Genomic DNA, 24,659 nt, shown 5'->3' on the forward strand with positions numbered 1-24,659 from the left:
AAACTAGAACTCCGCAAGTCGGATGTGTCGCCTTGTGAACAATGTAGTTTAGGAGAAATGGCCAGGACAAAAATGAAATATGAAAAATAACAAAGGGCAATAACTAAAAAAATAATAAGTGCAGAGCAGCAGTTTCTGAACACTGCACTTCTTATCAATAAGATCTATCATTCTATGATGGTTCAAGTCCATAGCTTTCATACTTGAGGAGAAATGACCAGGACAAAAATAAAGAAAGAAAATCAACAAAGGGCAATAACTCAAAAAATAAGAAATGCAGAGTACCAGTTCTTGTGCACTGCACTTCTTCTTAATGAGATCTATCATCCTATGAAGTTTCAAGTCCATAGCTTTTATACTTAAGGAGAAATGGCCCGGACAAAATTAAAGTATGAAAATAAACAAAGGGCAATAACTCAAAAAATAAGAACTGCAGAGTACCGGTCCTTGTGCACTGCACTTCGGGTTATTAAAAGAAGCATGCATACCAAGTTTGAAGTCAATCAGACTTATAGTGACTGAGTTATGCTCCGGGACACCGACAACGACACCGACAAAAGTAACCCCTATATGTCACCTTTTCAAGGCGACACAAAAATTAGGGTTATTTGAAAAAACACTTTCTTTCACTTGATTATTTTCGCTTACTTTTGTACCATTTAAGTTATAGCAAAATTCAGCTTTCATTGACATACAGAAATGGGTCAGCCTTTAGTCCCCTCTTAATGAAAATATAAGGGGACTTATAACAACAATTTATTCTCATAGTTTCAATTCTCAGGTTTATTACTTATCATTACACCAGGCAAGCTAAGATACATGATAAAACCACAGGCACTATATACCACATTTACCCATATACGCTCATAATACTATATATAAAGAATAAAGGTCCCTAACGAGAGAAAAATATCATGCAAAACAAACAAGAACTGTTCGGTAAAAATACACCAGATCACTATTTTATTTTTGTGGTTGTCTCTAGGAATAATGTATCCTATCTATCATAAACACTTTACTTCATCGAAATCCTACAAAATGCTCCAAAATACGAGCAAGTTTCCAAATTTCACTGAAATGTCATTGCATGTCGTTTTCGACGTCCAAGCGATGCGTGTAAACAAAGGTGAATTCTGGTCAATTTCTACAAAATCAACGAATAACTGTTAAGATTTCGACATACTTTCTTTAAGGCAACTTGTATACAGTCAAACTGCGATGTCTTTACTTCACAACTGTCCGACGATAACACTAACAAGCTAAAAAATTAAAAATAATTGACAGCTCCGTTCCAGAAAGTAACCATTTCCTACATTACCGCACTGAATATAAGGTAAAGTAATGATTGGTTAAGCGGGAAATCCGAGTTTTAACATTTTCCTTTAACACAATGTTCATGACTGGCCTTTACTATTGACAGGGGATTCAATTCAGACTAGCCCTCTAAAATACTCCAACTAGTCCAAAGTGTTAATGGTGCCTATACAGTTATGATCACTACATCTGGAAACTGGAGATTCCCACCGAGTGTGATGCTTATCTTCATTCGCTTGACAGTGACACATGTCCACCTTAAAAAAAAGCAATAAAAATTATATGAAGTGCAATAATTTGCAAAAAAATGCTTATCTTATTTGTCTCTTCTTACATTTATAATGCAGAGCACTAGATTTGTGTGTCTGTCATACAAAATGACTTTCAATAATACTATTTAAATATATTTGAAATACAATTTCTTTAATAAATACTCATAGTAATACTAAATTCCTTTTTTGTGATATTTTTTCTGACACATATGTGCAGACAGTACATTGTGTACACCGGTCTTACTGACCTGTGTGAAACCACTCTAAGCATGATGGAACGCACTACTTTTACATGGCGGCTTTAACACCGAAGTGATAGAACAAAACGGAAATCAGGCCACTTGAAAATTTAAACTTTTTCCATACTCTGTTGGTGTAATAGCCTTTACATCATTTTTACTCAAAACATGCGCAAAACACTCCTTCTGACAATCCTTTATTGGTATTCGTTCAACACTCGTATTTCGTCAATTGTTAGTTTAAATTAAAACCGAAAGTGAAAGTAGTTTTGAATATTTTAATACATAGTAACACAGTGGAACTATCAAATTTGCACTTGCAATATTAAACTCTGAAAAACAATGAGCAATGAACAATATATTGTGTTTTATTAATAAAATTGTCATCCCTACGCAGACTTCTTTATGTCAGAGTTATTTTTACCCTCATTTGGGGTGAGTAATGCGTTGTGAGAGACTGGTGTGTATACAATTCAGACAGTATACAATTAATTTGTTTCGACGGCATACAATTTAAAGGTATAATTACTTATTGGCTACAAATAAAGTAAATAATGGTTAGTTTAATAACCAATCTGAATGTTTCAAAGATTATCCCTTCAAACTTTAAAAACAGTCTGTCAATTAAATAGATCTTAGCAATAAAGGCACACTAAGAAGAAAACTAGAAATGTGTCCATAGGACACGGGGATGCCCCCACAAGCCACTGTTCTGTCAATCTTATGACTCTAGGTCAAATAGTTTTTGGACTACATGTGCCACAAGTTGAAAACTAAAAATCAAAAAAGGGCCATAATTCTCTAAAATTTGGTCGCAGCAAAAATTCCTTCCTTAACTACCATCTACACATTAAGGTTGTTCATCCCTGGAAGTTTAAGCAAAATCTGCCATCTGGTTTAAGAGGAGTTGCGTTCACAAAATTTCTACATAGTATATAATGAAAAAATCAAAAAAGGGCCATAATTCTGTTAAATTTGGTTGCAGCAAAAATTTCTTTCTCTACTACCATCTACACATTAAGGTTGTTCATCCCTGGAAGTTTAAGCAAAATCTGCCATCCGGTTTAAGAGGAGTTGCATTCACAAAATTTCTACATAGTAATTATTGTGAAAAAATCAACAAAGGGCCATAATTCTGTAAAATTTGGTCGCAGCAAAAATTCTTTCCTTTACTACCATCTACACCTGAAGGTTGTTCATCCCTGTAAGTTTAAGCAAAATCTGCCATCCGGTTTAAGAGGAGTTGCGTTCACAAAATTTCTACATAGTATATAAGTGAAACTAGAAATGTGTCCATAGGACACGGATGCCCCCACACGCCACTGTTCTGTCAATCTTATGACTCTAGGTCAAATATTGTTTTCATTAATTTTTTTTGGAAAACAGTTTGGTTTGTGAAATATACATTAAATATTATATAAGTACCTGTTGTTTGTAATAATCTTCTAGTCTTTGTTTAATCTTATACTGTACTTTTTTCTAGCTACATGTACCAGCCTTTCCAAGTGAATATTAAAGTAAATGATCTTTTTTTTCCCTCAAAATATCAATTTAGAGATTTCATTTTCAAATTCATCTAATACTACTCTCTTAGTGTGTGTATATACAATGTATATATGTGTCTATACAATGTATATATATGTTTACACAATAATATGATTGTGTACAGCATGTAATGACATAATTAAAATTTGAAAAATTTATGATAATAAAATATTAATAATATTTCTTCATATTACTCCACAGTATTACCACTAAAATAGAAAATGTTCTATCATTTTATTATGATCTTTATTTTTTACATGTAGATTTGTGAAAAAAATGTGAATATCAGTAGTGTCAAAAATTGTTAAATCATATAAAATGTCTAATTTAAACACTGATAAATTACTTCAACCATGTATTGAGAACAGGTATAGATCATTTCCAACAGTCTTGCTGTTGTGTTGACATTTTCGCGACATGGTTGTGTGTCTGCCTCGTAATCAAGAGGTCTGGGGTTCAAATCCCTTTAAGTGCCTGAAGATTTTTCAGGTTAACAATTATCAAGGTGGCAGTGATTTTTTTTTTCAACTTTCAAAACAACCTGTGGCTTTATAAATGGTAAACTATAGCTTGATTAATCAGAAAAGAGGAAAAATTTCAACCACTGAAAATGGAATTTACCCATACATTTAAAAAAAGTGTAATTCAATTTAAAGGGGTTCCATTGAGGTATTTTGTCATGATGGAACTGAAATATTTTTTTCCAGATAAATGTACCATTTGATGAATGTTTAGAACACTAATCTTTGTACAAACCTTTAGATCATTTGCGCACTTTGTTTTTCCAGAATAATTATTCAAATTGTAAAAAGATGACCCAAAATGAAATGGCTAGACTTTAAATAGATATAGATATAATAATTTATAGGAAGTGGCTAGTCGTACGGGCCCGTACGGCTAGCCAAAAGTTCTAGCCGTACGTGAGTCACGTACGACTAGCCAGGACTCGCTGTATTGTCTAGCCGTACGGCACTTTTCAAAATTATATAGAAGTCGACCATGCATATGTTATTTTGTGCCTCATGATTATGATTTGTTGTTTTATTTGACTGAAAGATGTTTTTTTGTTAATTAAGCACATGGATCGAATAAATAATGATCGGAGTGAAATAAATAAATAAATACATAGAACATTGAAAAAGAAAACGGTGAAAAGCAAAAATAATTGTATAATTTTCAAATACAGTAGATAAATATCGAACATAAAAGCACAAACAATTAATAAGCCATAAATAAAGCCTACCCAGGGACTGACAATAGAATTTTAAAATGCGTTTCACGGAACATGCAAACTTTCCTTAATGATGGACAAACTTCTATACCGTCGGTATTAAATTAACGCAAATATCAGAGCCTAACATTGATTTTTTTTTTCATTTTAAAGGTGTCGAAAATTAAACTTTATGAAACAAAAAAGGATTATTATCAAAATTTTGTTAACTATTTCAATTGATGTTATTTAACTGCGACCTAACGCTATTTTTTTCTCGATGTTTTGAAATGATAAAAATCGATATTCGTACTTCTTTTACTGTAGCCAACAAGGCGATTAATCTTTATTTCAAGTAAATATACGAAGACAATTACTATTTCATGGTTAAAATCCTCGCTTAAAGTCATGAAAAAACATATATGTATAATTTCGACTTCTATATAAATTTGAAAAGTGCCGTACGGCTAGACAATACAGTGTGTCCTGGCTAGTCGTACGTGACTCACGTACGGCTAGAACTTTTGGCTAGACGTACGGGCCCGTACGGCTAGCCACTTCCTAATTTATAAAGGTCAAAATAAAATTATTCTGAAATATTCAAGAATGTGCCCCATTTGGTAGAGACGTAACGGCCGTGACAAGACCAAAAAATTGTAGGCATATATGCCGGTTTTCCTGTAAAGGCAGACATCTGTGTAATATCAATTTGTAAAATCTGTCGATTTGCAGTCTAACTGTCTAAGTATGATCGAAATGTCTTGGGTACGAAAGACTCGAGATCTCCAAATTACTTCGAAATTATTTACGAAAGTTTTAGTCCTCGGAAACAAATTGGCATCAATAAATAAACTTAATATTATTATTCATCAAATTCATAACATATTTTGCTTTATAACTTACCTTATGAGCTTAACAGGCTGATAATTATGCTCGTGAAGTAGGTCAAAAAATATACCGGAAGTTGTCGGATTCATTTAACCTAATTATCGGCTAATTCAGAGACGAATAGATTATCTACATCTCTGGCTAATTCTATTTCAATATCCACTTTGCAATTATAAACTACAAAATTTATCCGATAAATAATGTCTTTTTCAAAAATTTCTGGAATATAATACAAAAAAAATGTGATGATAAGGCGGATGAGTAAGTTAAATATTGCAAGCCGTCAAGCACTATGACCCAATTAATTTACTATCCCATTCGTAGAATTATGTGACCTTTCAAATTGTATCCGCTACGTTTCTAATACCGTAATTCAAGCTCAATTGCACATTATTTTCAAAAAATAAATTTCTTGTCTCCTCTTCTGTTCGCAATAAATCGAAGTTTTCAGAAATTCAGAGCACTATTTTTCACTCGCGGCGGTTATGCGTCGGTCATGGTCGGGTGATCACTATGAATTCAGCTTACGTTGATATGTTAGAATACAATATAGCATATAGAGTGGCGATGAAACGTCACAGCAGTGGGCGTTACCCTGTATGGTTGGAAATTTCGGGTTTGTAAGTGCACTAGTTGGGACTACGTCCCAACTAAAAAACTGGTTCAGCGTTTTTTAGCTCACCTGTCACAAAGTGACAGGGTGAGCTTTTGTGATCGCTTTTCGTCCGGCGTCCGTCCGTCCATCGTCCGTCCGTCGTCCGTCCGTAAACTTTTACTTTAAATGACATCTCCTCATAAACCACTAAGCCAATTTCATCCAAACTTCACAGGAATGTTCCTTTGGTGGTCACCTTTAAAAATTGTTCAAAGAATTTAATTCCATGCAGAACTCTGGTTGCCATGGCAACCGAAAGAAAAAACATTAAATATCTTCTTTTAAAAAACCATAAGAGCTAGAGCTTAGATATTTGGCATGAAACATCTTCTAGTGAGTGTCTACCAAGTTTGTTCAAATAAAAGCCCTTGGGTCAAAATTGGCCCCGCCCCTGGGGATCATTGATTTTTCCTATATGCATATAGTAAAAACTTAAAAAATTCTTCTTTTAAAGAACCCAAAGAGCTAGAGCTAAGATATTTAGCATGAAACATGTTCTAATGGGTGTCTACCAAGTTTGTTCAAATAAAAGCCCTGGGGTCACAATTGGCCCCGCCCCGGGGGGTCATTGATTTTCCCTATATGCATATAGTAAAAACTTAAAAAATCTTCTTTTAAAGAACCAAAAGAGTTAGAGCTAAGATATTTAGCATGAAACATGTTCTAATAAGTGTCTACCAAGTTTGTTCAAATAAAAGCCCTGGGGTCAAAGTTGACCCTGCCCGGGGGGGGGGTCATTGATTTTCCCTATATGCATATAGTAAAAACTTAAAAAATCTTCTTTTAAAGAACTCAAAGAGCTATGGCTAAGATATTTAGCATCAAACATGTTCTAATAGGTGTCTATCAAGTTTGTTCAAATAAAAGCCCAGGGGTCAAAATTGGCACCGCCCCGGGGGTCATTGATTTTCCTTATATGTGTATAGCAAAAACTTAAAAAATCTTCTTTGAAAAAACCCAAATAGCTAGAGTTAAGATATTAAGCATGAAACATCTTTTAGTGAGTGTCTACAAAGTTTGTTCAAATAAAAGACCTGGGGTCAAAATTGGCCCCGCCCGGGGGGGTCATTGATTTTCTTTATGTCAAAATTGGCCCCGCCCGGGGAGTCATTGATTTTCTTTATATGTGTATAGCAAAAACTTAAAATCTTCTTTGAAAAAACCCAAATCGCTAGAGTTTAGATATTAAGCATGAAACATCTTCTAGTAAGTGTCTACAAAGTTTGTTCAAATAAAAGCCCTGGGGTCAAAACTGGCCCGGCCCCAGGGGTGTCATTGTTTTTAACTATATGTGTATAGTAAAAACTTTTAAAAAAATCTTCTTTTAAAAAGCCCAATGAGCTAGAGCTTAGATGTTTAGCATGAAACATCTTCTTATGGGTGTCTACCAAGTTTGTGCAAATAAAAGCCCTTGGGTTAAATTGGCCCTGCAACGTTGGGGGGGGGGATGGGGGTTGGGGGGGGGCCTATATACAGGTGAGCGACCTCAGGGCCATCATAGCCCTCTTGTTATTTTGTATAACTGACTTCGGAGATCATCATCTTTGAATTTTATAACTGATCACTGTATTGATTTAAGGGATTTCAATATAAAAACACATGGACAGATGCATGGTTCAGTAGTTATTGTTTGGTCTAGCAATCCAAAGCTTGTAGGTTCAATATCCAGCTCCGCCACTATAAATAGTACAAATGGTGTGTTTGGATTGCAACTTAAAAAACGAGGCCCCATGTATTTGTGCTTGTAAAGAAACAGGGTGGTCTCTGGAACAGGACAACTGTGCTGTCCTGAAAAAAGGAACCCAACTCTTCAGGGGCATCGCAACATGGACAACCATGCACAACAATAAACGAATGGAAAAAAGTGAAATACATGGTACATTAAGATAAGTAATTAAACAACGGGGCATGATCCTGGCTTTATATTTCCATCACAAATGTCTGGATTTTATGTAAAACAGAATTCTGATTGGTTAATTAATAAGACTTAAACAGACTTGAATGAGCAATATTTACTTGTATAATTAAATCAAAATATCTTTCAGAACTTTTCAAGTGCTATCATCATATAAAAGCCATAAATTATACTTATGTAATAGATGCTTAGCATTTTATGACGTATTTTATTATGAAATAACTTTCTCGCCATAATAACAATATTGGTGGCGTGGTTTTCCGAAATCAAAGTTTATGAAGTTTTCAAAACCACTTATGTGTTTTGTAACAATCGTGAATGTAAGGAATAAACCTCAAATATCAATCAGCGTACAGGTAAAGGACATGACACAAAAATTCGACAATTGAATTATATTACCATGATGTAATACTTTAACATTTTGAATGGTGCATAAATTGAATTTCAAACACTTATACAAAATGCTTGGCATTTTATTACACAAAAAAGCACATTCTTTCCCAATAAATTGATAGGAAAAGTGTTATATTACTTCATTTAGGAAATTACGAATCCCTTCAGTTTGATATCAATAGGACGCCAAGGCGTTCAAATGTTATGCAGCAATAAAAGTGCGTGAATTTATGACTTGAAAAATGGCTGCCATGGGTTTGCGTGAAAATAAGTTGTATATTTTAGGCTACTTTTACATTGCAGCTGTCATGTATGATATTTACGTAACTATAAATTAAGATGGATTAGGGCTCAAATTTTATTTTCTCTGAATTTAAAAGATGTCTCAATTTATATATTAACTGTCAAAATATCAAGCCCTTTCCCATCTTTATGTATTTTTTTAAACAAAGTATAATGTGTTAAAGATTTTTTTCATGTGGGGTTAATTTAAATTTCACTTGATTTTTTATTCCTATCAAATGGTTTTAACATAGTTATTTAAGCTTGATTGTGAAACAAATTCTTGCAACTTATATTAATCACATTCGAGTCCACTTCTTAGAACCCGAAGCAGTACTGGTGTCATATGAAGAAACATCATCTTGACCCAATTAGGGCTGGAACCCATGATCCCTGGGTTGAGACACAGACACCTTAACCACTAAGCGACTGCTTCCCTTAAGATTTATGCATTATTATATCCATTTTCATACCTTGAAAAATCCCATAAAACTTTGATGAAAAGGAATAAATGAATATTCAATTATGTTTATAACAATCAATAAAAAAAATTAATTTCTATGTGGGGAAGTTGTATAACGTCTTGTGAAGTGGAGCAGTATTATGAAATCCTTGTCTTAGCTTCAGGTTAACTGTAAATAAAGTACCTACAGTATGTACAAGAATTTATATTACACAAACCTGCAACCCAAATTAACTCCCCTAAATTTCATTTTTTCAAAAATTATATAAAAAATGTTAGCTAGGAATGTCTATGTATTCTTTTATATGTGTACAATGATTTGAATTTCCTATGCTAGATGATTTCCCAGACTTATTTCCTTGGCTTTTGAGAGGCTGCCATCTGCTTCCAGGATTTATTATAAACTTTCATGTCATTTATGTTTTTTACTGACAACCAAGTAGATAGCTCATTTTTATTTTCCCACAATGTTCACTTACTTCTTATAATTGAGCCGCGTCACGACAAAACCAACATAATGGGTTTGCGACCAGCATGGATCCAGACCAGCCTGCGCCTCCGCGCAGTCTGATCAGGATCCATGCTGTTCGCTTGCAAACCCTATTACAAGTTGAGAAACTGATAGCGAACAGCATGGATCCTGATCAGACTGCGCGAATGCGCAGGCTGGTCTGGATCCATGCTGGTCGCAAACCCATTATGTTGGTTTTGTCATGACACGGCTCAATTATCATCATGTGACTGTTTTGTTTTTTACGTAAGGGATAACGAATGGCGAATTTTATTCCTATTTTATTATTGTAATAACTTACCAATTTATACAGTTATTACAATTTTTTGCCTTGTTGTATCAGAGAACTGCAAAGATTATCTTTAATAACATGCACAATATGCTGTTCAAGTTCATCTGCCATTCTAGAATAAATTTTTTTTCGATTTTGCATGTATTCGGCCCCGATGTTTCTCCGTCCTGATTCCAAATGCCAAAAAAACCAAAGCAATGATTATTTCCCCTTCACATAATATCTACAATATCATCAATAATTCTAGTGGTTTCAACATCACTCTGCAAGATGAAAGCATTCAATTCTCAGAAACAGAAAAACTTTTAGGAGTCCATGTTGATCATACACTTAATTGGAAAACACATGTCAAGATGACGCTGAATAAATGCAATTCCTTACTATATCTACTTCTGAGAATTAAACCATTTCTAAATCTTCAAGTTAGGAAAATGTTCTTTAATGCATACATTCTTCCTCATTTAGACTATTGTTGCACTATTTGGGGTAATTGCAGTAAGGAACTCTTAAACGACATGTATAAATTTCAAAAACGTGCAGCAAGAATAATACTTGATAAAGATTTTGATGCGCCTACTGATGAGTTATTTTCTGAATTGAACTGGATGAAATTCTCTGATAGAGTGAATTATAAAAAGGCCATTTTAGTATACAAGTCCCTAAACAATCTTCTCCCTGATTATATGCAAAATCTTTTTACAAATACAGAAAATAAATCATTAAGATCATATGAACAAAAACTTCTTTTAGTCCCCAAACCAAGAATTGAATTCTGCAGAAAATCCCTATCATATTCAGGCTCAAAATTTTGGAACTCCCTCCCTTTAAACATAAGAAATTCTTCCAACTTACAAACATTCAAAACAAATTATCTTAAATGGTGGTTCTCTGGTGGGCACCAAATAATCTAGCTATGTTTTAATATCACATATATACATGTATGTCTCATAAAATGTACAATTTCATACTTTCAAATGTTTGTATTCATTTTCTTATTGCATTTTTCAATTACTCAACTTTTCTTTGTTGTATAACTTGTATACATTTAGTTTTCTTTCTTTGTTTATATAAGTCTTTGTTTGTAACTGTATATATGTACATTTTTGATAGAGGCTCATAGGGAAGACTGGGCTTGCCTAACTATGTTGCCTCTTTAAATAAAGTCTTTATTATTATTATTATTATTATTATTATTATTAGTCTGAGCATTTGCATATGTAGCGCCACCTACAAACATTGCAGATTGACCTAGATGTTATCGTTATAAATCATTGAACTTTGAAAGCTATATGTGTACATTGAAGTAAAGATACAAAAGTTAATATATTTTAAGTATAAAGTCTAGAAAAATTTCTTTCTGTAGTTTCCAATGGGGACTACCCTAGTTCATGTTGTTACAAAAATGTTAAATGTCTGCAAAATTCCAATTCAAGAATAAGTAATAAGTCTCTTTCCAATGCCACCACACTAAAATTCTATTTTAGTATAGTAACAGTTGCAATAAAACAAGTTTTGATTTGTTATGAAGAAATTTCATAAATGTCAAATTGTCAGATAAGAATATAAGAGAATATTCAGCATACAAACAAACATACTATTACATATCACATAGAGAAGTTCATTTGAAACATGATAGATTATGATATTGTGAATATGAGAGGTTTATGTATAAAGGAATATGAAAGGTATATGTATTGGGAATATGAGAGGTTAATTGAAAGGTGTATGTTCTGGGAATATGAGAGGTTTGTTGTATTGGTAATTTGAGACATTTATGTTTTAGGAATATGAGATCTATGTATTGGAGTATGAGGGGCATTATGTATTTGGAATATGAGAGATTTGTGCATAATATGAAAGAAATATGTATTGGCAATATGTTGAGGTTTATGTATTGGGAATGTGAAAGGTTAATGTATAACATGAGAGGTTTATGTATTGGGAATATGAGAGGTTCATGTATAATAGGAGAGGTTTATGTATTGGGAATGTGAAAGGTTCATGTATAATAGGAGATGTTTAAGTAATATGAGAGATTAATGTATTGCAAATATAAGAGGTTAATTGTATTGGTAATATGAGAAGTTTATTGTATTGGTAATTTGAGACATTTATGATTTTGGTTTATGAGAGATTACAATATGTTTGTTGTATTGGTTATTTGTATTGGATTTATATACAATAAGAGAGGTTTATGTATTAGGGATATGAAAGATTGTTTGATATGAGAGATTCATGTAATGGAAACATAAGAAATTTTTGTATAAGGAATATGAGTGGTTAATTGTATTGGTACTATGAGAGGTTTATTGTATTGAGAAATTGAGAGGTTTATGTTTTAGGAATATGAGATTTATGTATTGGAATATGAGAGGTTACATTACTTATTTTCAATATGAGAGATTTGTGTATAATATGAGAGAATTATGTATTGGCAATATGAGAGGTTTATGTATTGGAAATATGAAAGGTAATCTTTGATATGAGAAATTTATGCACTGGGAATATGAGAGAATTATGTTTTACCGGTATATGAGATATTTATGTATTGGGAATATTGAAGATCATTTTCAGACATAGCTGGACCTGTTTTAGAAAAATTCACTCTGATGCCATTGTTTTCAAGTTTAGATTTTTTTGTTTGTTTTTTTCGGTTAGTGTTTTTTTTTTTGGTGTTTGGATAGGAAAACTGAAAATTCCAAACTAATTTCTTCGTCTATGAAACTTCTTGTTACATAATAAGAACATCAGAAAATGTTAGAGAAGTCATTTATTCAGAGGAGAATGTTATTTATTGCCTTACAGATCTTTCTTGTAACATAAATAATGATAAACAACTTCAAGGTAGATTTACATCTGCAGGAAGGGAGTGAATATAAATGTCTCCTTTCAGCTACTCACATATAGAAATGGTGTATCAGTCATGATTGAATTACTTCTAATTTGGTCTAAGATATCTGATAAATTCTCTATATTGTTGTAGAAAAGGTTTTGAAAATATTGTCTACAATTACTGGTATTTATTTTATGCTTTTCAGTGGATAACTGATTTATCCGTGAAAATTATATTTGGTAATTTCACAGTGAAAATTATCAAAATATAATTTCACTTTTTTGAATGACGAAACTACTTTTTTAAGATTTTCCCCATGTGGTACCTCAATTTTATTTTTGTTGACAATTCTGACAATGTCAGCCAGGCTGTTTAAAGAAAAAGCAAAGCTGAAATTGATAAATACCTTATACGTCAAAAGTAATAAAAAGAAGAAAACTTACTTCTATTCATTCAAATTCCAATCACCAAATTTCGTCTCTAAATTTTTTGTTTCATTTTTACAGTCTGAAAAATACATTCCTTCCACATGCAAACTGCTCTTGATGACATTTGGGCATATTAAAGTATCCTACGAGTAATAACTGCCGTATGCTTTATGAAAACTTGAAAAGCAATGACAGCTACAGCTCGTAGAACAATTAAACCACCCAGCGTTCCGAGCAAGTTCCAAGTCTTCCATTTTCATAGCTGCTTTTTTCATGTTTTCACACCTGTCAACACTTATTTTTTGTCTGTTTCAATCCTCAAATATGTTTTTATGCTCCCCGAAAAAATTTCGGGGGAGCATATAGTCGCCGCCTTGTCCGTCCGTCCGTCCGTCCGTCCGTCCCCTTTTCTTGTCCGGGACATAACTCTAAAAGTATAAGAGGTATCAACATGAAACTTTGTACGTAGATAGATCTCATTGAGTAGGTGTGCAGTGCACAAGAACCGTAACTCTGCCTTGCCTAATTTGTGAATTATCCCCCTTTGTTTATTTTACACTTTGAACTTTGTCCGGGACATAACTCTAAAACTATAAAAGGTATCAACATGAAACTTTGTAGTTAAATAGATCTCATTGAGTAGGTGTGCAGTGCACAAGAACCGTAACTCTGCTTTGCCTAATTTTTGAATTATTCCCCTTTGTTTATTTTACACTTTGAACTTTGTCCGGGACATAACTCTAAAAGTATAAGAGGTATCAACATGAAACTTTGTAGGTAGATAGATCTCATTGAGTAGGTGTGCAGTGCAGAAGAACCGTAACTCTGCCTTGCCTATTTTTTGAATTATCCCCCTTTGTTTTTTTTACACTTTGAAATTTGTCCTGGGCATAACTCTAAAAGTATAAGAGGTATCAACATGAAACTTTGTAGGTAGATAGATCTCATTGAGTAGGTGTGCAGTGCAGAAGAACCGTAACTCTGCCTTGCCTATTTTTTGAATTATCCCCCTTTGTTTTTTTTACACTTTGAAATTTGTCCTGGGCATAACTCTAAAAGTATAAGAGGTATCAACATGAAACTTTGTAGGTAGATAGATCTCATTGAGTATGTGTGCAGTGCACAAGAACCTTAACTCTGCCTTGCCTAATTTTTGAATTATCCCCCTTTGTTTATTTTTACACTTTGAACTTTGTCTGGGACATAACTCTTAATGTATAAGAGATATCAACATGAAACTTTAAAGGTAGATAGATCTCATTGAGTAAGTTTGCAGTGCACAAGAACTGTAACACTGTCTTGCCTACTTTTGGAGTTATTGCCCTTTGTTCATTTTGACACTTTGAACTTTGTCTGGGACATTACTCTAAAATTATAAGAGATATCAACATGAAACTTTGTAGATAGATAGGTCTCATTGGGTGGAAGTGCAGTGCTTAAGAATCATTACTCTGCCTTGCCTTATTTTGAAGAAATTGCCCTTTGTTTATTTTTACTTTTTGACTTTTGTCCTGGACATTACTTTAAAACTATTAGAGATATCAACATGAAACTTTGTAGATAGCTAGATATAATTGTATAGAACTGCAATGCTTAAAGAACCTAAACAAAGCCTGGTCTAATTTTGGAGTTATTGCCCTTCGTTCATTTTTACACTTTGACTTTTACCCGGGACATAACTCTGATATCATCAGGAAACTTTATAGATAGATAGATCTCATTGAATAGAAGTGCAGTGCAAAAAAACATAACTCCGCTTTGCCTAATTTTGGAGTTTTTGCCCTATGTTCATTTTTTTTATACTTTCCTGTGTCCAGAACCTTCTCGGGGAGCATCACCCGGTTCAACCGGTTCTTGTCTTTCTTTTAAAAAGGTGTATGACTAACAATTCCAAATGATATCCCTCTGAATCAAACACAATTATTTTCCTCCCGTGAAATACACAACTTTAAAAAATGGCTGCCGCTTACATTTAACAAAGCCAGGTCTAATATAAATTCGCAGTAAGTAACAGAAATATGGATGGATGGTTGGAATTTTCTCCTACACGAATGGTTTGTTTTTATTATTAAAACAAACGATCATTCATATTTTTTAAACAAAATAATTAACATCACTGTCATTTAATGTTGATTGTCGGACTTATTTTTCAGCTCAAGACTTCTTGTTTTTAATGAGAAATTCGCACGAAATGGGGCTCTCAATGGGGAAACAGATTTTAATATTTATGTTAATATTATGGAAATTTCGTTAAACTTGTTTTTTAGCATAAAATAAAAAGAAAATTTGTTTGTTTGTTGTGTAAGATGTAATTTTATTTCATCTCGTGAACTTTAAAAACAGTATTCTCACTCGTGGCTACGCCACTCGTGAGAATACTGTTTTTAAAGCCCACTCGATGAAATAAAATTTCATCTTACACACAAACAAACAAATATCCTCTATATAATAAAAGTTTACTTATCACATTTGTCATAGTAGATTTCGCTCTTTCAGGTTATATTTTCACAATAGAATTGCCTTTCGGTATATCAGTATTATAGAGTTGCCCTATCCCCACCTAACCCATTCCCTCAACTGTATATCAATATTATTCTATTACACATTTGCCCCCATCCCCATTCCCTCTCAGCTGTATATCAATATTACACAATTGCCTCTTTGTATATAGGAATTACACAGTTGCCTGGCTGTGTGCCAAAAGTACACAGTTGTCTCCCTGTAAATCAATATTACACAGTTGTGTCACTGTATATTGAAATTACATAGCAGACTTCCCGAAAGTTGAAAAAAACTGTCAGACATTCGGTCTGACAAACCATGAAAATCTGTCGGACCGAAACAAAATCTGTCAGACCAAATAAAATTGATCAAAATCAAAGAAAAACTTGTGTTTGTATTTCTAAGACACTTTTTGTTTTTTATTTTTTCGCCGTAAAAATCGGCACAATCCGTACAGCGCATTTTCATCTCCTCCCTGTCATACACCAATGATTCATGGTTCTGCTTCCATTTTTCATTAAATTTCGTCTCAGGTCTATTCTTTTCATCCTTTTATTGCTGTTCTGCGCACTCTTCTGACGTAGATTTTCGGTTTTTCCCAGGTTTGGCACCTTTAGCGACGCCATTTTGTATACATGCGGCTTGGATAAAAGCCGGACAGTCGGACCGATCCGGAATAAAAAATTGTCGGACCTGATCAAAATTTATCGGACATGTCCGTCGGACCGACGTATTTCGGGAAGTCTGACATAGTTGCCTCCCTGTATTTTGAAATTGAAAAGTTGCCTTCCTTTTACTGCATATTTCAATAACAGTTATCTCCCTGTATATTGAAATTGAAAAGTTGCCTTCCTTTATATTGCAATAACAGAGTTTTCTCCCTATTTATTGGAAATTACAAAGTTTTATTTGTTTATCAAACTTACAAAGTTATCTCCCTGTATATTGAAATTTTACATTTGTCTCCCTTTGGATAGTGTTTAACCATTTGAAAATGTACAGTTACAGCCACTTCATGAGGTATAAATACACTGTCATTTAAGTTAATGTTTTCAACATTTGGGCATGATTTCAGCATTCAGGGTACTACAATGTTGTTAAAACCTTTCAAGGTGACCATTTGTGAGTTTCTTGGTATGATGCAGTGAAATGTTGAAATCATGAGATAAATCAAGAAATTGATTCAAGATCCCAGTTGTGATTTGTTCTCTATCAATAACTGGAGTGATACATCTGAAACAAAGAAACCTGAATTTTGCAAAAGAGGAGCCAGCCTTGGCAAGATGGCTTTTCAGAAGATATGAGACCTTTCAGTACTGATCAACATTGTTGCAGAACATGTAAGCAAACTGACAAGAAGGTGTATAAGACAAATAAATCATACCTAATAGAGAGGGTTTTTGTTACAGACGTTCAGGAAGATTTGTTACAGGAACATAAATAATCACAAATCAGCATGATAGGGATATTAGGAATTTACTGGTGAAATAAAAACATCCCTGGATACCAGAAATAATAAATGAAAACATTTTCAGAGATGATTGAAAAAAAGGAGGGAGGATTAAGTTTTGAAAAAATTAAATATTTAAACATGAGTTTTCATTAAAAGTTGAAATTTTATTACTGTTTTGGCAGTAATCAATTTCTGGATGAAAAAATGATTAAAAATATGTTTTTTATTTGAAGGAATAAAAATAATTATTGAAATGTTTTAATAGCTTTTTCTAGGATTTTTTTATGCAAAAAAAAATGTAAGGAACATGACTTGTGCTCTACAGCCAAATATCTTGCTGTTAAAAAAAAACAACAAGAATGGTCTTTGTAAACAAGTGGCCTCTAAGAACAAGTAAAATTGATCATTGTATTAGTGTTAACTGTTGAAACTGAAATGTGACGTTAATTAAGCTATTGGCACAGGTTTGCCATTGTTTACTTCAATTAATATTGTTTGGTCTTCATAGGGCGTAAAGCTGAAGTATAAAAAAAATCTGTCCAGTCTAATTGTAGGTCATAGGGAGGGAATAGTAGTCCAGAGTTTGATGGCTCAGTCCGTGGGCGAGGCAAAATTAATCCATGACGATTGATCTGGAAACATTGAGTCTAATGGTCATTATCTCTTATAACAGATTCAAAATTCATGTTGAATTGGCATTTAGTCACTTGCGGAGAAATTTACGATTACTGGTTAGTTATCCATGATCCAGGGCCAAAATTTGACCAAAAAACATGATAAAATCAGCATGAAAAACAACAAGAACAAAAGTTGTAAGGATACAAAGAAAATTTGATATTCTGCTATTATATGTATAAGTTTTATATCCTTGTATATGTATTATGGTAATTGATAATATAAGTGTATTTTGATCATTGATAATGTAAGTGTATTTTGGTAATTGATAATGCTGATAATGAGTAACACCATCTAGGTCAGCAGTTCTTGGGTACTGGTCATGCCAAGCACTCTGGTGATTGGATAATTTTTCAAAAATGTTGTTATTTATGGGTTTTTTTATGCATAACTGAAACTGATAGAAATAATTTTGATAATGGATTAGAAGTGAGGATCTTATGAATTAGTAATAGTGACAGACACCTGAGGAATGGTATGTTATATTGGATGGTCTTAGAATGGCACTTGTCACATTTTCGATTCGATGCCATAGTTACGACGGCGGGATTTTCACCAATAATTATATTACTCGATATAATAATGGGGGGTTGCCTCAACTGTTAGAGAAAATTCCTTGGGGCACAAATTAGATTTTTGATTAATTACAATGATAATACAACCCTAAAAGAATAACAGCTTTGATTTTTGAAATTGAATTAGATAATGTAAAGCATTTTAGAGAAGCAATTACCTCAGAAAGCTGATGGCATGACAGAGTAAGTGAGCCGTATTGGCCTGACAACCAGTATGTGTGTGTCGAGACACTGTTAACATTGATTTGGCAAAAAATTGATGAGATTTGAAGAAATATTTGAGATTTTTCAGTGTTATTTAAGGTTTCTAGAGATATTTTTCAGTTTTTTCCCCCCTAAAGAATGTCTGATTAGAAAGACTATAATATCTTAAACAATGTCTGATAAAAATGATACATTTGGCTTTTTTGGTTAAAATTGTTATTTTGTTTGTTTTTTGTTATGTTCATAGAGAGAATTTTTTCATAAAAAAATATATATTGTGTAATTTACTTGATATCATAGATACAATTGTACATGTATAAAACAGTAAATGAGTATTAAACCTTGGCTTTTCTTTCTTTATGTGATTATCATCTCCCCTTTGGTATTTAAAATTTGAAAAAAATAAATATTTGTTTGAAAAATGTACTTTTAAGTGTATAGTATAAACTGAATTTTACAAAAGTCTTGAATGACATACAACGTTGGGTTTGCTCAATAGGTATAGTGTTGGATCAGGGTTCGATTCCAAGAAGGTGCAGGTTACTTTTGTTGTAATTGATCATGAAATCTTTTCTATGGTCATTCGCACTGTACCTCTGCTCTGGCATGTACAGAAGTTTCAGTTTCTTACAAAAGTAAAGGCAACTAGTACTGGTAAACTGCTTGACAGCCTGCCCAGGCACGATGCAGTGGCTGCACTGTGCTCTGGTAAATTTAATGTGGCCTAATAACTGCCGTGATCTTGAGTGAAAACTACAAACACCACCTTTTGAATAATATCCATTTAAAGCAATAAAGTTGAAGCTTGTTGCTATTACACTATCTTACTTTGTTATAATGTTAAATAAGATTTTCTTGTCATGACTTTTCAACATTTCATTTTAAATCTTACACATTTTTCAATGGATTTTACTGCCCTGCTGAAGTACTTCATTATGACTGTTACATAAAAATATCTGAAATGAATTGTTGACTCAAATCATGGACGATTTTCACCTTTCTTTAACAATTAATTGCTTTTTTTGATGAAAAAACTGTTTCAAATAACTGTCAAGTGGGTACTTACTTTCTGTTACATAGGTAGTAATTACTGAATACCGATTAGAATTAAATTTACATATTCTCTTTTTTACTGCGGTTTTTCCGGTTTAAAGAAATAGATAGAATTACATTGTTACTTTCAAACAGGTTGCCAAAGGGGTTAACGATAGTAAAATTTATGGGAATAAAAACCTGTATCAAGGTATTATCGAATGTTTTTGAGATGGTTTCTCATTCCAGAATTGTCAATTTTTGCCTCTGTAATTATTAGTGTAAACAACATGTCTGGGGTACATTGCATACCAAACTCTTGTTGACGGAAGATTTAGTGGTAAATTGATGCTCTATGCTGTAAAACTACACATGCCTTCCATATAGGTGGGTCAGTGCACAAATTTTGAATTGTGAACTATTTTATTTTATTCATGCAATTCATTTTTAACATCTGGATTTCTTTAAAGAAGCAAATAAATTCTTTTTAACTAACATTTAATGGCCATTAAAATATTTTAAGATTAATAATTGTGGTGATTTATATCATATTTGAAGTTGATGCTTTGATAATGTTCAATAGATATTTCATGTAATGGAAAAAATGTAAACTTGCCCTCTTAATACTTAAACATAACTCTGTTTCAAATAATCCAAGAGTTAGTTCCCTTGTTAACACTGAAACTGGGTTAAATGCATGTAGCTCTTTAGTTGAGGAGTGTTGCATCCTTTCTGTGTAGGGAGTATCATTGCATTAAAGTAGCCAGTGGGCAGGTTGTTTCAAAGGCGGATTTGCAGAAAAACGGCAGCATAGTGAATGCTGGTATATATTACAAAGAATGATATGAAAACGGTATTGACTTTAATTGGATTGATGTTGGTTTTACTTAACAGTTGAGCTGATCAAACCACAAAGTTGGTACAGAATTACTCTGAGCCGGGACAGAAATGCTCTCGGCTATTTTAGAAATTTTACAGCTGCCATTTCCACCAGTCAACAGGCTCACATATCAAAGAGGGAAAAAAACCTGTTTATTTAGTGAAACAATGCATTTTTATTTACATATCTAGTGGCATGTAAAGTGTGTATATTATAGCGATATATAAACGCAAGTCATGAATGATAGCTCTTACAAGTTCCTGCTGAATTCCAAATTTTTTCCCCCCTCTGTTTTATTCTGTAATAAATATGATGGGGGTAAATTTTATTATCTCATGTGCAACTACTTAGTATGTTTAGCAATGTACTATAGAGCGTCTCCGTTTCTTATGGGAAGAAAAATAATTATATGCATTTTATGGAAGTGATATCTTATGTTTTGTCATGCTTTTGTTATTTTCAAAATGAGAAGGTACAATGTAATTGCTTTGTCTGGTTTTTTCAGGGAGTAATAAATAACATATAATCATGCAGTCTCTCTCTGAAATACGCAGTTACCGATGAATAAAGTGAATTTCGAAGTACTAAAATGAAATCATTTAAAGTATGCATGTACTATTTGTATTTAGTCAATTACATAGCACATGTTACTAGGTCTATTCTATTTCCATCAAAGGTGCTTGATATGTTCTCATTGTGTCAGTTAACTTCCTCTTTCCAAGCTTTCTGTGAAAATTGAAGACAAAAGACTTGATTGAAATTTTGATATTTTTTGAAACATGTTCATCACATTTGACCAAATTAAGTGAAAAGACCACCATTTATAGAATTGAGTTTGGTGAACTGCGGTCACACTTGAAAGTTTTTTTTTTACGGAAAATGGTAAGGATACATTCTCTTCAGAAAGGAAACAAGCATAAAATGACTGTGACATTTTGGCAGTAGAATTTAGTTAAAATTTGATTTCATTTTGACACATCATTCCATCTAAATACTTATTTTTGACAAGACAATCTAGGATAAACTACCATTAGAATTTTTTTACTGTCAGAAAGTGTATGATAAGTATGCATAATAAAGAATGCATAATAAATAAGAACATAGTTTATTATAATTGATACATTTTCAGTTTTTATGTGGATTTAAGTAGCAAAAGTCTTAAAAAGTTAATGATACGGCAGTCACTCACAGCATGCTTATTTTATAAAGTTTTTGTCTACAGCAGTGAAATGCCCTCTCCTCAAGTAATTTACAACTACCAAACATGCTTTTGACTTAGAGAATGGCTGCCTCAAACAGGTTGCCAAAGGGGTTAACGATAGTAAAATTTATGGGAATAAAAACCTGTATCAAGGTATTATCGAATGTTTTTGAGATGGTTTCTCATTCCAGAATTGTCAATTTTTGCCTCTGTAATTATTAGTGTAAACAACATGTCTGGGGTACATTGCATTCCAAACTCTTGTTGACGGAAGATTTAGTGGTAAATTGATGCTCCATGCTGTAAAACTACACATGCCTTCCATATAGGTGGGTCAGTGCACAATTTTTGAATTGTGAACTATTTTATTTTATTCATGCAATTCATTTAACGTCTGGATTTCTTTTAATAAGCAAATAAATTCTTTTCAACTAACATTTAATGGCCATTAAAATATTTCAAGATTAATAATTATGGTGATTTATATCATATTTGAAGTTGATGCTTTGATAATGTTCAATAGATATTTCATGTAATGGAAAAAATGTAAACTTGCCCTCTTAATACTTAAACATAACTCTGTTTCAAATAATCCAAGAGTTAGTTCCCTTGTTAACACTGAAACTGGGTTAAATGCATGTAGCTATTTAGTTGAGGAGTGTTGCATCCTTTCTGTGTAGGGAGTATCATTGCATTAAAGTAGCCAGTGGGCAGGTTGTTTCAAAGGCGGATTTGCAGAAAAACGGCAGCATAGTGAATGCTGGTATATATTACAAAGAATGATATGAAAATGGTATTGACTTTAATTGGATTGATGTTGTTGATGTTGTTTTTACTGTTGAGCTGATCAAACCACAAGGTTGGTACAGAATTACTCTGAGCCGGGACAGAAATGCTCTTGGCTATTTTAGAAATTTTACAGCTGCCATTTCCACCAATCAACCGGCTCACATATCAGAGAGGAAAAAATCTGTTATATTTAGTGAAACAATGCATTTTTATTTACATATCTAGTGGCATGTAAAGCGTGTATATTATAACGATATATAAACGCAAGTCATGAATGATAGCTCTTACAAGTTCCTGCTGAATTCCAAATTTTTTCCCCCCTCTGTTTTATTCTGTAATAAATATGATGGGGGTAAATTTTATTATCTCATGTGCAACTACTTAGTATGTTTAGCAATGTACTATAGAGCGTCTCCATTTCTTATGGGAAGAAAAATAATTATATGCATTTTATGGAAGTGATATCTTATGTTTTGTCATGCTTTTCTTATTTTCAAAATGAGAAGGTACAATGTAATTGCTTTTGTCTGGTTTTTTCAGGGAGTAATAAATAACATTTAATCATGCGGTCTGACTCTGAAATACCCAGTTACCGATGAATAAAGTGCATTTCGAAGTACAATAGAAAGAAATCATTTTAAGTATGCATGTACTATTTGTATTTAGTCAATTACATAGCACATGATACTAGGTCTATTCTATTTCCATCAAAGGTGCTTGATATGTGCTCAGTGTATCAGTTAACTTCCTCTGTCCAAGCTTCCTGTGAAAATTGAAGACAAAAGACTTGATTGAAATTTAGATTTTTTTAAAACATGTTCATCACATTTGACCAAATTAAGTGAAAAGACCACCATTTATAGAATTGAGTTTGGTGAACTTTGGTCACACTTAAAAGTTTTTTAAGGAAAATGGTAAGGATACATAATCTTCAGAAAGGAAACAAGCAAAAAATGACTGTGACATTTTGGCAGTAGAATCTAGGTTAAAATTTGATTCCATTTTGACACATCATTCCATCTAAATGCTTATTTTTGACAAGACAATCTAGGATAAACTACCATTAGAATTTTTTTACTGTCAGAAAGTGTATGATAAGTATGCATAATAAAGCATGCATAATAAATAAGAACATAGTTTATTATTATTGATACATTTTCATAACAGTTTTTATGTGGATTTAAGTAGCAAAAGTCTAAAAAAAAAGGTTCGTGATAAAGCAGTCACTCGCAGCATGCTTATTTTATAAAGTTTTTGTCTACAGCAGTGAAAATTTGCGCTCTCCTCAAGTACCTTACAGTTACCCAACATGCCTTTGACTTAGAGAATGGCTGCCATACCGCTATGGGTTCAAATCTTTGATTCTTTCATGTGAGGAAGCTATCCAGCAAGCTTATGGAACATTGGTGGTGAGTTTCTGCCTGAAATGATGCATGGAAGGGCCTCTGTCAGGTCTTCCTCTACTAGTAAAGCTGGGAAGTCACCATGTGACCTTTACCATTATAACAACCCAACCAGACAGAAAAGAAAAGGGAGAATGGCTGATCTTTATGTTCAAACTTCATAATATTTACAGGCATTTAAGTGCCAAAAAATAATTATAATCTTTTAATGAAGCTTATATAAAATGATGAAGTTTTATGCTTTGTTTTGTCTTGTTTGAAGCCTTTAAACGTGATTCATGACTAGGATTTTAAGCTAAATGGAACTTAATACAACAATTTTAAGCTTATCAATATATATAGAAAATGATTATTTCAGATGAATATTCCATCTTTGATCTTTGTCATTATAAGTTAATTTTACTTTTATGATAACATTTTTTATCCGTCTGTGATTTATATAGAAATGGAATGGTTGGCAAGCTTCGTGCTGATAGGAGCTATATATTTCTAGATTTATTATTGCATCAATCAGAATCAATTTACGGCTTTAATTGCTGATACTGAAGCATTTACGCTAATTGTCACTAATTGTCATTATACCTGAATAATTCATTTAATTCTTCTTTGCCATTTCCTTATGGCTAATTAAGCCACAGTGGATCCCTCCTAATAACTGTTTCTTTGAGATGGCTTAATTAGGGGTGACTTATGTTACTGACCTAT

At 32.9% G+C, this 24,659-nt stretch overlaps 1 protein-coding gene and 1 long non-coding RNA gene across 2 annotated transcripts in view; one reads left to right on the forward strand and one right to left on the reverse strand.

Moving 5' to 3' along the window:
* LOC132741120 (ephrin-4-like) overlaps window positions 1-24,659 on the forward strand; it is a 186,660-nt gene that overhangs the window by 81,027 nt on the left and 80,974 nt on the right. The gene's annotated exons all lie outside the window — the stretch shown is intronic.
* On the reverse strand, window positions 766-4,221 carry LOC132741119 (uncharacterized). Its single transcript, XR_009627245.1, has 2 exons — window positions 3,251-4,221; window positions 766-1,571 (listed from the first exon to the last, which is right to left on the reverse strand). It is a non-coding gene; the product is annotated as an uncharacterized LOC132741119 (long non-coding RNA).

This window comes from Ruditapes philippinarum, unplaced genomic scaffold (assembly GCF_026571515.1).
Source record: "Ruditapes philippinarum isolate M1 unplaced genomic scaffold, ASM2657151v2 ctg159_1_1_1_1, whole genome shotgun sequence".
Classification (NCBI taxonomy): Eukaryota; Metazoa; Mollusca; class Bivalvia; order Venerida; family Veneridae; genus Ruditapes; species Ruditapes philippinarum.